At 43.1% G+C, this 15,485-nt stretch overlaps 1 protein-coding gene across 1 annotated transcript in view; it reads right to left on the reverse strand.

The window, feature by feature from the left end:
- The window catches only part of LOC135524999 (semaphorin-3D-like), a 71,147-nt gene extending 58,269 nt beyond the window's left edge, over window positions 1-12,878 (reverse strand). The window contains exon 1 of the mRNA XM_064952793.1: window positions 12,562-12,878. The gene's annotated coding sequence lies outside the window, so the exon portion shown is untranslated. The remainder of the gene's footprint in view (window positions 1-12,561) is intronic.
- Window positions 12,879-15,485: the final 2,607 nt, after the last annotated feature.

A 15,485-nucleotide genomic window follows, 5' to 3' on the forward strand; every position in this document is an offset into this window, starting at 1 on the left:
GCAGACGCAGACACAGACGCAGACGCAGACGCAGACGCAGACACAGACACAGACACAGACACACACACACCACAGACGCAGACGCAGACGCAGACGCAGACGCAGACACACACCACAGACACAGACACAGACACAGACACACACCACAGACACAGACACACACCACAGACACAGACACAGACACAGACGCAGACGCAGACACAGACACACACACCACAGACACAGACGCAGACGCAGACACAGACACAGACGCAGACGCACACACACCGCAGACGCAGACGCGACACAGACACAGACACACACCACAGACGCAGACGCAGACGCAGACACAGACACAGACACAGACACAGATACAGACACAGACGACACACACCACAGACACAGAGAGCGAGAGAGAGAGAGAGAGAGAGAGAGAGAGAGAGTGTGAGAACTACTTGGGTTATAGTGAAAGGGGTGAAATGTGTTTCATTGCACAACCTAAAGGCCACAGTAAACAAATACTCTGATATCCTCTGCATTTACCATCCCTACGGGACTCAACATTAGTCATAATATCAATATAATAACTATATAGCACATTCTAGTATGATGTGAAAGTGCTTTAGCAGTCTGTATTGCATCATATCTGTTCAGCTGCACTCTGAAGTTTGAATGTGGGTTATCCAACATGACAGAAAGTCAACATCGGAACCAACGAGAGCCTGCTTTGAGATGTTATCGCTGTTATAGCTTTCGATCATAACAGCAGCATATGCTTATCTCTATATAATTACATGAAAAACTCACATTAATTAAGCATAAGTTATTAACTGATTAACCGTTATGATTGCTATAGAGGCCCCTGACATACTTCTCTATACATGCTAATGTGAGAATCCATCTAATCTGAGATGATTAGATGAATAGTGATGGAACACATTTTACAGGTTTAAATAGCTATCATACATCATCCACATGAGCGCTTTAATCCATGCCAAAAAGTAAAGGAAGGTAAGGAGGTAAAGAAACCCAACACCCACTCCATTCTTAGTAGTGTACAGTGACTATTTGATCCTGTGCCTGAGGAAAGGCTGTAGTTCCTGTGCTAATGTGCCTCCTAATAAATCCTATACATCATCCTGACAAAGCTCTTTGGTCGGATCCAATGACCTATAACAGCTTTAGGGGAATTTTCAGTATAACGGGACTTGGTTAGGGGACATTTCAACGGCGACTCTTTTTTGGAGACCATTTATCATGTAAACATCAGATAAAAAATAGCTGCAATCCACAAACTAACTTCCTCCGAAAACCTTAATGCGTTCAATCAATACAGGGTGAGGTTCCAAAGGGATGATATTACAACAGAATTCCTTCAGTTTAGCTTTTATAGGAAAACCTGCTCAGGGCTGGAAACCAGAGGGAAGGTATCAGGTCCCGGCCCTGTGGTCCTTGTGCTCTCTGGCAGAGGTGAGACTGTTATATGATGATAGAGCTGTTATCTGTAGCCCAGTGCTGTAGCGGTAAGACAATACTACAGTCTATGATAATAGACATGTGGTATTGTTATTAGAGGCTCATTTCATGTTTACTGGAGCGACTTAATCTTCCGTTATGCCTAAATGTGAGAGCCCTCAGGTCAGTGCAGAAAATCGTGTGTGTGTGTGTGCGTGTGTGTGCGTGTGTGTGCGTGTGTGTGCGTGTGTGTGTGTGTAATCCTACGCACCTGAGAGAGGGTTAGGCCGACTGACTGTAACAGGGCAGGTAAACCTAAACACTAAACATCCTGAGAGCTACACTGATAGGATTAATACCCTGTGACTGAAAGGACTGACAGGTCTGAGTGCTGCATTTACATCAGCCCATTGGCCTGAGGAGACAGCAATACTTCTTCAACACTCATTACACTTACTCCTGCTAGGGGATGGGCAACTCCCATCATGGACAGCTAAAGGGGGTTTCAGGCTTTTGTAGGACATTATTAGCTGAATGGTGATAAGCAGGTCATGGACCTGAGGGTACTGACTTTCTGCCATATTGCTTTCTGTGAAGGGGAGTGAATAAGGGGAAATAGAAGTAGACATAGCCATATACAAGAACTGCAAAGCTGCTGGGTTTTTCATGCTCAACAGTTTCCCATGTGTATCAATAATAGTCCACCACCCAAAGAACATCCAGCTAACTTCACATAACTGTGAGAACCATTGGAGTCAACATGAGCCACTTCGACAGCTTGCAGTCCATGCCCTGACAAATTGAGGCTGTTCTGGGGATAAAAGTGAGTGCAACACAATATTAGGAAGGTGTTCCTAATGTTTTGAACACTCAATGTATAACGAGAGATAAAGAGGACAGACAGGAAGGAATGATAGCCAGCAGGGCTGTTCTGTGCCACTTGGATGCTGTAGACTCTGAGCACACACACACTCATTTTCATGCATGCATGCACACATACACACACAAATGTGCACACACACACACACACACACACGACAGCAGACTGACTAAGAAATAATAGAACAGTTCATAACATTTTATATTATAATAATTCCAGGTCACCATTGATACAAGTCAGTATTCAACATAAATCCATGTTGGTCCTGTGGGGCTCAGTTGGTAGAGCATGGTGCTTGCAATGCCAGGGTTGTGGTTTTGATTCCCATGGAGGACCAGCTGTCACGCCCTGGTCTATATTTATTATGTTATCTTTATTGAGTCAGGCCAGGGTGTGACATGGGTTTATTTGTAGTGTGTTTCGTCTTGGGGTTGTGTGGGGTGTATAGATTAGTCTATGGCTGCCTGAGGCGGTTCTCAATCAGAGTCAGGTGATTATCGTTGTCTCTGATTGGGAACCATATTTAGGTAGCCTGGGTTTCACTGTGTGTTTGTGTGTGATTGTTCCTGTCTCTGTGTTTGTTGCACCAGTCAGGGCTGTTTCGGTTTTCAACGTTTGTTGTTTTGTATTGTTCGTGTTTTTTCATCATTAAAGATGTATCGAACGAATCACGCTGCATTTTGGTCCGATCCTTATTCCACCTCTTCGTCAGAGAAGGAGGTAGAAGAAACACGTTACAGAATCACCCACCACAAACGGACCAAGCAACGTGTCAACGGGCAGGAGCCACAGGAGAAGCAACATAGGCAGCAACAGCGATCACAGGACCTCAGGACTTGGGAGGAGAAATTGTTCGGAGAAGGACCCTGGGATCAGCCTGGAGAATATCGCCGCCCGCGGCGAGAGCTGAGAGGCGCTGGTATGAGGAGGCAGCGCGGCGACGTGGATGGAAGCCCGAGAGTCAGACCCCAAAAATGTCTTGAGGGGGGGCTCAGGGAGAGTGTGGCAGAGTCAGGAGTCAGATCTGAGCCCACTCTCCCTGTTTATCGTGAGGAGCCAAGGAGGAGACCAGAACCGGTGTTGGAGCTGAGCGAAGCAGAGACTGTGAAGGAGTTATTGGGGAAATTGGAGGAGAGAGAAATGAGGGAGTTGCTGTGTTGGTGCTTTTTGCATGGAATTCGCCCGACGGAACGTGTCAGGGATTCGATGGCACCTGGGTCAGCGCTCCATACTCGTCCTGAGGTGTGTGTTAGTCGGCTGGTGAAGTTGGTACCAGCCTCACGCACCAGGCCTCCTGTGCACATCCCTAGCCTTGCACGTCCTGTGCCAACACTGCTCTCAAGATCTCCAGTACGCCTTCACGGTCTAGCCCATCGTGTGCCACCTCCACACACCAGCCCTCCGGTGGCAGCTCCCCGCACCAGGCTTCCTGTGCGTGTCCTCGGCCCAGTACCATCAGTGCCAGCACCACGCATCAGGCCTACAGTGCGCCATGCCTCTCCTGCGCTGCATGGAGCAGCCCGAGCTGTCAGTCTGCTTGGAGCAGCCAGAGCTGCCAGTCTGCATGGAGCTACCAGTCTGCAAGGAGCTGCCAGTCTGCAAGGAGCTGCCAGTCTGCAAGGAGCTGCCAGTCTGCAAGGAGCTGCCAGAGCTGTTAGTCTGCATGGAGCAGCCAGAGCTGTCAGTCTGCAAGAAGCCGCCAGAGCTGTCAATCTGCATGAAGCAGCCAGAGCTGCCAGTCTGCATGGAGCAGCCAGAGCTGCCAGTCTGCATGGAGACCCCAGAGCTGCCAGTCTGCATGGAGCAGCCAGAGCTGCCAGTCTGCATGGAGCAGCCAGAGCTGCCAGTCTGCATGGAGCAGCCAGAGCTGCCAGTCTGCATGGAGCAGCCAGAGCTGCCAGTCTGCATGGAGCAGCCAGAGCCGCCAGTCTGCATGGAGCAGCCAGAGCCGCCAGTCAGCATGGAGCAGCCAGAGCCGCCAGTCAGCATGGAGCAGCCAGAGCCGTCAGTCAGCATGAAGCAGCCAGAGCCGTCAGTCTGCCAGGATCCGCCAGTCAGCCAGACTCTTCCAGATCTGCCAGTCAGCCAGACTCTTCCAGATCTGCCAGTCAGCCAGACTTTTCCAGATCTGCCAGTCAGCCAGACTCTTCCAGATCTGCCAGTCAGCCAGACTCTTCTAGATCTGCCAGTCAGCCAGACTCTTCCAGATCTGCCAGTCATCCAGACTCTTCCAGATCTGCCAGTCAGCCAGACTCTTCCAGATCTGCCAGTCAGCCAGACTCTTCCAGATCTGCCAGTCAGCCAGACTCTTCCAGATCTGCCAGTCAGCCAGACTCTTCCAGATCTGCCAGTCAGCCAGACTCTTCCAGATCTGCCAGTCAGCCAGACTCTTCCAGATCTGCCAGTCAACCAGACTCTTCCAGATCTGCCAGTCAACCAAACTCTTCCAGATCTGCCAGTCAACCAGACTCTTCCAGATCTGCTTGTCAACCAGACTCTTCCAGATCCGCCAGTCAGCCAGGATCTGCCAGAACTGCCAGCCAGCCAGGATCTGCCGGATTCAACTGCCTGGCTGGGCTTCCTCTCAGTGCTGGGTTTCCTCTGTCCTGAGCTGCACCTCTGTCCCGAGCTGCCCCTCTGTCCCGAGCTGCCCCTCAGTCCAGTGGGGTTCTGGGTGAGGACTACTAGGCCATGGTCGGCGGCGAGGGTGGACAATCCTAGGACGCGAGGAGGGGGGACTAAGACATTCATAGAGTGGGTTCCACGTCCCGAGCCGGAGCCGCCGCCATGGACAGGTGCCCACCCGGACCCTCTCTATTGTTTTGATGTGCGTCCGGGAGTCCGCTTCGTAGGGGGGGGGGGGTTCTGTCACGCCCTGGTCTATATTTATTATGTTATCTTCATTTATTGAGTCAGGCCAGGGTGTGACATGGGTTTATTTGTAGTGTGTTTCGTCTTGGGGTTGTGTGGGGTGTATCGATTAGTCTATGGCTGCCTGAGGCGGTTCTCAATCAGAGTCAGGTGATTATCGTTGTCTCTGATTGGGAACCATATTTAGGTAGCCTGGGTTTCACTGTGTGTTTGTGGGTGATTGTTCCTGTCTCTGTGTTTGTTGCACCAGTCAGGGCTGTTTCGGTTTTCGACGTTTGTTGTTTTGTATTGTTCGTGTTTTTTCATCATTAAAGATGTATCGAACGAATCATGCTGCATTTTGTTCCGATCCTTATTCCACCTCTTCGTCAGATAAGGAGGTAGAAGAAACCCGTTACACCAGCACAGAAATCAAACATGAAAAATGTATGCACTCACTACTGTAAGTCACTCTAGGTAAAAGTGTCTACTAAAATGTAAAGTAAAATATAATGTCTGAGGAAGTCGGGAAGTAATGCGGAAAGCAGCCACTAGGGGCAAAGGTGAGCGCTGTTACCTTCAGGTTGCTAGGGCAATGCGCATGGGCATAAGCATCTGGCCTCTAAGCAGTGGCGTTCCTAGGTTGTACGGCTCCCTGAGCGAACCCCCCTTCAGCGCACAACACAAATAAATAATCACAACATTTATAAATATAAAAATATATACAAAAATAAGACTCAAATATCAAAAAGTAATAACAAAGACAAATAGAAACAAATTGTAGTATATAAATACAAATAAAACAGAATATAATTATTCACTATTACCCTATTGCTAACAAAAAACACAAAAATAAAACTAAATTGCACAAATCCTATATCACACAAATGCACAAATAGAATAACACACTTATAAAGACAAGATTCTGATTATTCCACTATTGCACTTCAAACAAAAAAAGACACAAACTAAATTGCATAACTAATTGCATTACTAATTGCATTAGAACTGTACAAAGTTAGAGGTGCGCTATTTGATAGATTCCCCCGCTCCCCCAACCTTGGTCTTCCAGTGGAGAGATCTGAGGTCAACCTACCCCTGTCCCTCTCCCCATCTCGTACTTCTGAGTGACCTACTTCTGAGACCTTCCAGGCAGAATCCTTCCTAGCTCACAAACTAGAATCAGGTCCACCACTCCGACTGGGTTAACTGACCCACACAGTGACATGATATCATTGACGTGACGGGCAAATGAGCGATAGAAAACTGATTGTGCAAATAAAGTGGGGCACAAAAGTATTTAGTCAGCCACCAATTGTGCAAGTTCTCCCACTTAAAGATGAGAGAGGCGTGTAATTTTCATCATAGGTACACTTCAACTATGACAGACAAAATTAGAAAAATAAATCCAGAAAATCACATTGTAGGATTTTTATGAATTTATTTGCAAATTATGGTGGAAAATAAGTATTTGGCCAATAACAAAAGTTTATCTCAATACTTTGTTATATACCCTTTGTTGGCAATGACAGAAGTCAAACGTTTTCTGTAAGTCTTCACAAGGTTTTCACACACTTTTGCTGGTATTTTGGCCCATTCCTCCATGCAGATCTTCTCTAGACGAGTGATGTTTTGGGGCCGTTGCTGGGCAACACGGACTTTCAACTCCCTCCAAAGATTTTCAGTAACACACTACGCCGCCGGGGACTCAAATCCTGCAGTGCCAGACGTGTCCACCTGCTTAAGCCAGTACATGTCCAGGCCCGTCTGAAGTTTGCTAGAGAGCATTTGGATGATCCAGGAGAAGATTGGGAGAATGTCATATGGTCAGATGAAATCAAAATATAACTTTTTGGTAAAAACTCAACTCGTCGTGTTTGGAGGACAAAGAATGCTGAGTTGCATCCAAAGAACACCATACCTACTGTGAAGCATGGGGTTAGAAACATCATGATTTGGGGCGTTTTTTCTGCAAAGGGACCAGGACGACTGATCCGTGTAAAGGAAGAATGAATGGGGCCATGTATCGTGAGATTTTGAGTGAAAACCTCCTTCCATCAGCAAGGGCATTGAAGATGAAACATGGCTGGGTCTTTCAGCATGACAATGATCCCAAACACACCGCCCGGGCAACGAAGGAGTGGCATCGTAAGAAGCATTTCAAGGTCCTGGAGTGGCCTAGCCAGTCTCCAGATCTCAACCCCATAGAAAATAGGGAGTTGAAAGTCTGTGTTGCCCAGCAACAGCCCCAAAACAACACTGCTCTAGAGGAGATCTGCATGGAGGAATTGGCCAAAATACCAGCAACAGTGTGTGAAAACCTGGTGAAGACTTACAGAAAACGTTTGACCTCTGTCATTGCCAACAAAGGGTATTTAACAAAGTATTGAGATAAACTTTTGTTATTGACCAAATACTTATTTTCCACCATCATTTGCAAATAAATTCATAAAAAATCCTACAACGTGATTTTCTGGATTTATTTTCTAATTTTGTCTGTCATAGTTGAAGTGTACCTATGATGAAAATTACAGGCCTCTCTCATCTTTTTAAGTGGGAGAACTTGCACAATTGGTGGCTGACTAAATACTTTTTTGCCCCACTGTATCACCATTCTGAATGTTTTATTTGTGGTTGTTCTTTCTTTATATTTTTTATTTTATTTTATTGTATTTTTGTTATTATTGTTGTTTCTTTGTTTTGTTTTTGTGCAGGCATGCCATGCCGCCCCCGGCAAGATACCATCCTGGGCGGCTGCCTATGTCGCCTATGCCTAAATCCGCCACTGTGTAACGACTCTCCTCTTCTTCTGACGAGGAGTAAGAGAGGTCGGACCAATGTGCTGCGTGGTAAATTTCCATTTTACTATATAAAACTGAACACTACAAAAATACAAAATAACAAAGTGAAGGAACAAATGAAAATCGAAACAGTCCCATATGGTACAGACACAGGAAACATTCACCCTCAACTCAAAAGTGAAACGAGGCTACCTTAGTATGGTTCTCAATCAGGGACAACGATTGACAGCTGCCTCTGATTGAGAACCATACCAGGCCAAACACAGAAATCCCAAACCATAGAAAAAGGAACATAGAGAACCCACCCAACTCACGCCCTGACCATACTAAAACAAAGACATAACAACAGAACTAAGGTCAGAACGTGACACATTGCTTCTAAGCAGTGCCGGTGCCAAAGGTTGTATGTTCGAATCCAGAAATAGAAAGTTGTTTTTGAGATTTTAGTTTTAAGCCTATGTGCAACCTTAACCCTTACCCTAACCATTCAAAGTTATCCCTAACCATAAAAATGTGGAGTTAATGCCTAAACCTAACCTTAAACACTTTGAAATGTGACGCTTGGGAAACATAGATGAGCATCTAATTCTGTTGTGAGCCTGTGAACGCTAGTTGAATGATTCATAGTGAAAGTCAGTTTCCTTGGTTATGTGTGTTAGTCTTTTGGGTTTGGTAACAGTTTGAATAATATAGCAGGCACACACACAACACACAACACACATACACATAAACCATCTCATCTAAGGTACCCCTCTCTGTTTGCATAAAGGAATATAAAAGCATAACCAAATAAGGACATGCTATTACCACCAGTCAGATAACTTCCAACTGCAGAGGTGATTCTAGGTATTTAACCTCCTGACAAAAAACTAAATACTCTAACACAAAACATAACAGATTACAGTTCCGTTGGCTCAACATTCCAAAATCCTGATATGCTATTGATAAAATGTCAGTGCAGATACTATAATTATTACACAAACATGCACGCACACGCACACCTTCCAACCCTTGCCAGGAGAGTTCTGAGAGAGTGGGAATGCTTTCAGCCCAGTCCAGGAAAACGTTCAGCCATAAAACCCATGACGCTGTCACACAGCTCAGGAATGGTGCTGAGGGCCATTCTAAACACAGCAGAATATTGATGGGTACTGGAGCCTGTCCAGCACTGCTGGATATACTGTAGCATTGATGTTTCATTTCAGAAAAGCAGGTGTGAAATGGCCTCTTCATTGCTATCAATTTTACCTCTTCTAAAAGCGAAATATTTTCAAACACAAATGTCTGTATCAGAATCAACCTCCAGTCCTTTTCTTGTACCCTGTCCCTGCCACTGTGTGTCTGTGCTTGCGTGTTGTATGTCTATGCCTGTGCATACACTTACCAGTCTTAAGCATGTCTGACAAGGCATAGTCAGTGAGGCAATGATTGGCTGCTGTTTAAAGAGTCTAATCACAGGAGGTTTTTCTCTGTTGTCTTTCTGAGGCGAAAAGGCAGAACATTTGCCAGCATTTATTTACCTACGTCTCCTCTGACTGACACTACTGGACTACTGCCAGGCAGAGGAGAGCAATCACCATCCTCATACCTCTATTTCTCTTTCTCTCTCTCTTGATCTTTCTCTCTCTCTTAATCTTTCTCTCTCTCTTAATCTTTCTCTCTCTCTTAATCTTTCTCTCTCTCTTAATCTTTCTCTCTCTCTCTCTCTTTCTCTCTCTCTCTTTCTCTCTTAATCTTTCTGCTTCTGTCTTTCTCTCTTGACTTTCTCTCTCTGTCTCTTTCTCTCTCTCTCTTTCTCTCAATCTTTCTCTCTCTCTTTCTGCCTGTCTTTCTCCCTTGATCTTTCTCTCTCTGTCTCTTTCTCTCTCTTTCTCTCTTGATCTTTCTGTCTCTGTCTTTCTCTCTTGATCTCTCTCTCTTGATCTTTCTCTCTCTTGAACTTTCTCTCCCTCTTTCTCTCTTGATCTCTCTCTCTTGATCTTGCTGTCTCTTTCTCTTTCTCTCTTGATCTTTCTCTCTCTCTTTCTCTATTGATCTTTCTCTCTCTCTCTGTTTCTGTATTGATCTTTCTGTCTCTCTTTCTCTCTTGATCTTTCTTTCTGTCTCTCTCTCTCTATCTTTCTTGATCTTTCTTTCTGTCTCTCTCTCTCTCTCTCTATCTTTCTTGATCTTTCTTTCTTTCTTTCTGTCTCTCTATCTTTCTTGATCTTTCTTTCTTTCTGTCTCTCTATCTTTCTTGATCTTTCTGTCTCTCTATCTTTCTTGATCTTTCTTTCTTTCTGTCTCTCTATCTTTCTTGATCTTTCTTTCTTTCTGTCTCTATCTTTCTTGATCTTTCTTTCTTTATGTCTCTCTATCTTTCTCTATCTTTCTTTCTGTCTCTATCTTTCTCGATCTTTCTTTCTGTCTCTCTATCTTGATCTTTCTTTCTGTCTCTATCTTTCTTGATCTTTCTTTCTGTCTCTCTATCTTTCTTGATCTTTCTTTCTGTCTCTCTATCTTTCTTGATCTTTCTTTCTGTCTCTCTATCTTTCTTGATCTTTTTTTCTGTCTCTCTATGTTGATCTTTCTCTCTTGATCTTTCTGTCTCTCTTTTTCTCTCTGTCTCTTTCTCCCTTGAGCTTTCTCTCTCTCTCCCTTTCTCTCTTGATCTTTCTCTCTCTGTCTCTCTCTCTTTCTCTCTTGATCTTTCTGTCTCTCTCTTTCTCCCTGTTTATCTCTCCCTCTCTTTCCTTCATTCTCTCTCTTTCTCTTTATTGCTCTCTCTCTCTGCCTACCCTGTGTACTGGTAGGGTCTGCAGAGCTGAAGTACAGCTATATAGCTGGGAGCAGGCTGGCCTGGGATGGCTAGAATAACGAGGTAGTAGGTTATGACTGTGTCTTTATCCTGCCCTGCCTGTTACACTGACCACAGGGTGTCAGAGAGTTTCCAAACAGCCACTGTGTGTGAATGTTGTGTGTGTGTGTGTGTAACATTATGAAAACGTTTACCAAACACGAACACATACGTAACCAAAGAAAAACCATGAATCATTATACTTATAAAATGTTATGAACTATTATATTATGGCATTCTCAATCTTCTGCCATGCTTCCTCTTCTAAGCAAAAACTTCAGCTCTACTTCAGATTTTGACAGAAGGGTATTAAGCCACTGAGTCAACATAGTGACCAGACAGTACCACACCCACCCACACACACACAAACACACAGACCAGACAGACACACCAAACCTCAGAACACAGACTATTAGCACTGAGGTGAGAGAAAAAGTAGGTAGCGAGGAGGATAGTTTACTACTGTCAGAAGACTGTCAGAATGTCCTCATACCAAACTCCTCTTAAACATTCTGTCTACGACTCTCTGAAATACTCCTCATACCCCAGGGGGCTAAATATGTTCATCAACATTGTATGCAGTATTTATGGTCTGTGAGAGATAAAGACAACACTATATCATAAAGAGAAATATGTATACCATATGAGGCTTATCCAATGTTCAACTCCTGGCTCATGGTAGCCTAGTTTTATGAGAACTATCCAGCTGTTCTATTTCTAGCTAGATTCTACAAATCAAATTCTACAAGCTTTGTAGAATTTGGAACACACCACTAGCTTTGGAACACACCACTTGTTAGTAAACCAATCTAAACAATGTTAATAAACTGTTTGTGTGCTTTTCTTGTAGGCCTACTGTTTTGTGAGAAATAGTTAGAGGTGCTCTTGCCTGGAAACCCGATGTTGAATTGCAATGAATTCTATGTAGGGCAGAAATTAGCTTTTGAATCAGGAAAGTTTCCTCTCATGACCTCTAAATGCCAGAATGTGGAATGAAATGATATGTTAATTTACTTTACAGGTTGTCCGTGTGGTTGGTCTGTTTGGCGGTAGGAATGTGTGTCAGTGTATCCACAGGAAAGTAGAATTACATATTTTCAAAGTGCTTGTAGTGCATCCAGATTCCTATCACCTGAAGCATGTGCAGATCCATGTAAACATGCTTAAGACCTAGGCAAGTATGTATGCGTCACCTGCATGTCTTTTCATCTTGTGTGCATGCTTCAGGAAAATACATCTGAATGCATTACCCAGCGCTTTGAAACGTTGATGTAATTATGCTTTCTTGTGGATATATTGTCTCACTTTCCCACTGCCAAAAGGACCAACCGCACAGACACCCTGTATAGTACGGAACATTTAAATATGATTTGATTCAACATTCTGGATTGTAGAGGTCGTGAGAGAAAACGCTCCTGTTTGTTCGTGTTTCCAGACAAGAAGTGCTTTAGCTGTGCCATTAGTCATAATTCAATATGCAGCAGTTAAGAGCTGTTGGCAAAATGATGAGACTATGAAGACATCAAAACATTCTGCTTACAAAACAAAATGGCCTAAAATACCAACACCCAATGAAATATGTACCTAACAACACGTGCATTTGGCTATTGATCGTAAACTTTTCTAACCATATTAATTATCTGCATTATGCATGGGCAAGTTCTACACTCATTTTCACATACATGAAGCGATGACTTATTTGTTAATAAATCGAGCCTAATAAATTAAATTAAATAATCCATAATTCTTTATCAATTTACCTGTTCTCAACGTTATGTTGTCTCTCCTGGTACGGGATTCCTCCCGTGCGTAATGATGACAGGAGCAGACGAGCCAGGAGCGCTGTTAAGAACTCACACACAACTCAGCAACAACTTTCTCTAAACCTTTCATTAACGCTCACTGCTCTCTCCAAACAATAAAACAGTCAAACGGGTAGCTGGGTTATATCACAGCAGCAATAAAAGTCGCACAAACTAAATTGCCCCGATATTTCCCCGCCCTTCCTTTTTATTAAACTCTGAGCGGTTTGACGCACGCTCGGTAGTCTCCGCCACAGCGATGAACTCTCTGTGCACTCCAATTGCGCATGCTGGATGGATAGAGGGATGAGTTGGATGTGCTGCGTTTTGCCTCAAGGGAGGTGGGGATGGCAAACCCACACCCAATAAAAAAATGCTTACGTTATAGATAACAATATAACATCTGCTGTATAACCTCCAAAACACATTGGTTTGAATATATTTAAACTAGGGCTCTATTCAATCAAATCCGCTTTAGCCAACATACACATAACAGTTGTTTTGGCAGTGTTGGAGGTGGAACTGTGTTCGAGCTGTCAAATCCACAAGTAGCTCCTGGCATTATACCTAAAGTTGACATTGCTACTGGCTGCATGAAGACGAATTAAGAGAAATCCAATGCAGCCTTGTTCAGACACATGAATGTGAGATGTATTCTACACCTGATTAGACTGAAAGAAATCCTAATTATTTCATTACATTATTTTTTAATTTGGAGCATCATTATTAGCCTAAACTTTCTCATTCAGAACTTCTAACGCCTGTGGAATGGGTGTGGCTTCACTGATTTGACAGCTCCAATGCAATTACACCTCTGACACAACTGACATTTTCAGATATGTGGGTGTCAGCTATCGCTCTTTAACTTTTGATCTGACTGAATCTAGGCCCCACTGTTTTAAACCTACACTCAAACAAATGCTGGGTTAAAAGCAACCCAGCTCTGGGTAAATAGTGTACAGAACCAACCAGGACTTTGAGGTAACTGAGTAAATGTAAATCTGTATCCTTCCATTTAGTATGATACAGTATGTTAATTCGCATGGATGTCCATTATGATATGTTACGCATTACAATTCATATGATATGCTACGAATTGCAATTTGTACAATATGTTATGAATTTGCAATACATATGATATGTTATGAATTCCAATTTGTTGTGGCTAACATTAGCTATTATGGATAGCGCTAATGTAACCTATGTGGCTAATGTTAGGTTAGGAGTTAGGTCAAAGGGTTAAAAGAAGGCAAATACACTTTTGTAGCTTTAATGAGCCTTACAAAATAGTATGATTTACTCAAGTGCCTTTGCATATCCCAATGTTGGGAGAGTTACCACTTTGTTATAATATTTCAATAATAATATTACTACTTCCTGATAGTTATTTTGGCCAGGTGTGAGAGTCAATGTCATTCCTGTTCATGTTAAGTTTGTACACTGCCAAGTTCACTTTTCATTCAACATTTTTGCACATTATATATGGGACTCATTTCAGGGAACTAGGCCTATGTCGAGCATCACTACTTCACAGGAGAGGCATTTGAATGTCATTTTATATTTATTTATCAAAATGTGTTTTTTGGGATTAAATTCCTTCGGGAACGTGAACTTGCATGTTAATAACAAACCTGTATGCCGTCTGTAAATATTAATACAATTGTTAAATTATGAGCCTAGTTGGTTTAGTGACAAAAAATGCCAGGATCCTTCACGCGAGCCATGATTGGCTGAGATGATGGATGACTTCGGATTGGGCTGCCATGTAGCAGGATTCTGTCTATAACATAGACTCCGTGTGTGTGTGTACGTAATCCTTTCTAACGCAGATTTGTTTTTCAAGATATCACGAAGAACTGCAAAAGTGTTGCGAAAGCTCTCAAATTTCTGGAGCACCGAGTTTTGAAATCAGTAGAATGCCTGGTGGAAGTAGAGTATGATAGCTAACAGGTGCTTGATTGCAAATGCGGAGGGAGTCGAAAAGAGAACTGTTGTTTAAAACACATGTCTTCGGATGATATCTTCAAACTAAGGGCAACCATGGCAACCATGACAGAGAGGGAGAAGTGTTTAACAATGTGTATAGGTAAGAGAGTCTGGCTAACTACATTTTCAGATATTATTTCTAATTTGGTCAGAAAGTTGTTTCCATTGCAAGTTACTGTACTGTTAGTTAGCTAGCTAATGTTAGCTGGCAGTCTCGCTAGCTAACGTTACATGTATGATCTGTGTAGTAATATTATTCGTATCTCAGAGCCATTTGTATTGCTAGTTATATCCTAATGTTAGCTAGCTATTATTGAACCTAGTTGATGGTTTGCTTTAGCTAGCTGAAGATTAATGCATGGTAGTACCATTATGAGCTGGGATTATGGTTCATTGCTTAGCTACCTAGCTAGCTAGATGTCTAAACAAAAGACTCCACTATGCAAGTCACCATTTCACTGTACAATTTACACCTTCTGTATCCTGTGCATATGACATATAAACATTGATTTGATTTTATATTTGTGTTTATTAGAGACAGTAATGTGAAGAACAACATGACATGCAACAAAGTCCAATTAGGATATAATGTTAGGCCAACGAGACAGTGTCCAAGTTCTACAATTCTCCGGTAAAATGCCATGCTTTTATTTCGTCACACTCACAACCGTAAGCTATTTTCTGTAATTAGCTTGCCAATAACTTGTAAACAATGATCTTGTTGTGAGTTTTTTTCCCTGTAATAATGAATACTAATTACCTAAAGTTAAGACGTTGTCAGATATATGATATGGTCATTATTTGAACTAGCTAGCTCGCTAACTTAACGTTAGCAAGCTAGCTAACAAGTTAGAAATGAATAAAAAATATTGTTTAGAAAGTTGCTTTTAGTTCCC

This window comes from Oncorhynchus masou, chromosome 31 (genome assembly GCF_036934945.1).
Source record: "Oncorhynchus masou masou isolate Uvic2021 chromosome 31, UVic_Omas_1.1, whole genome shotgun sequence".
NCBI classification, from domain to species: Eukaryota; Metazoa; Chordata; class Actinopteri; order Salmoniformes; family Salmonidae; genus Oncorhynchus; species Oncorhynchus masou.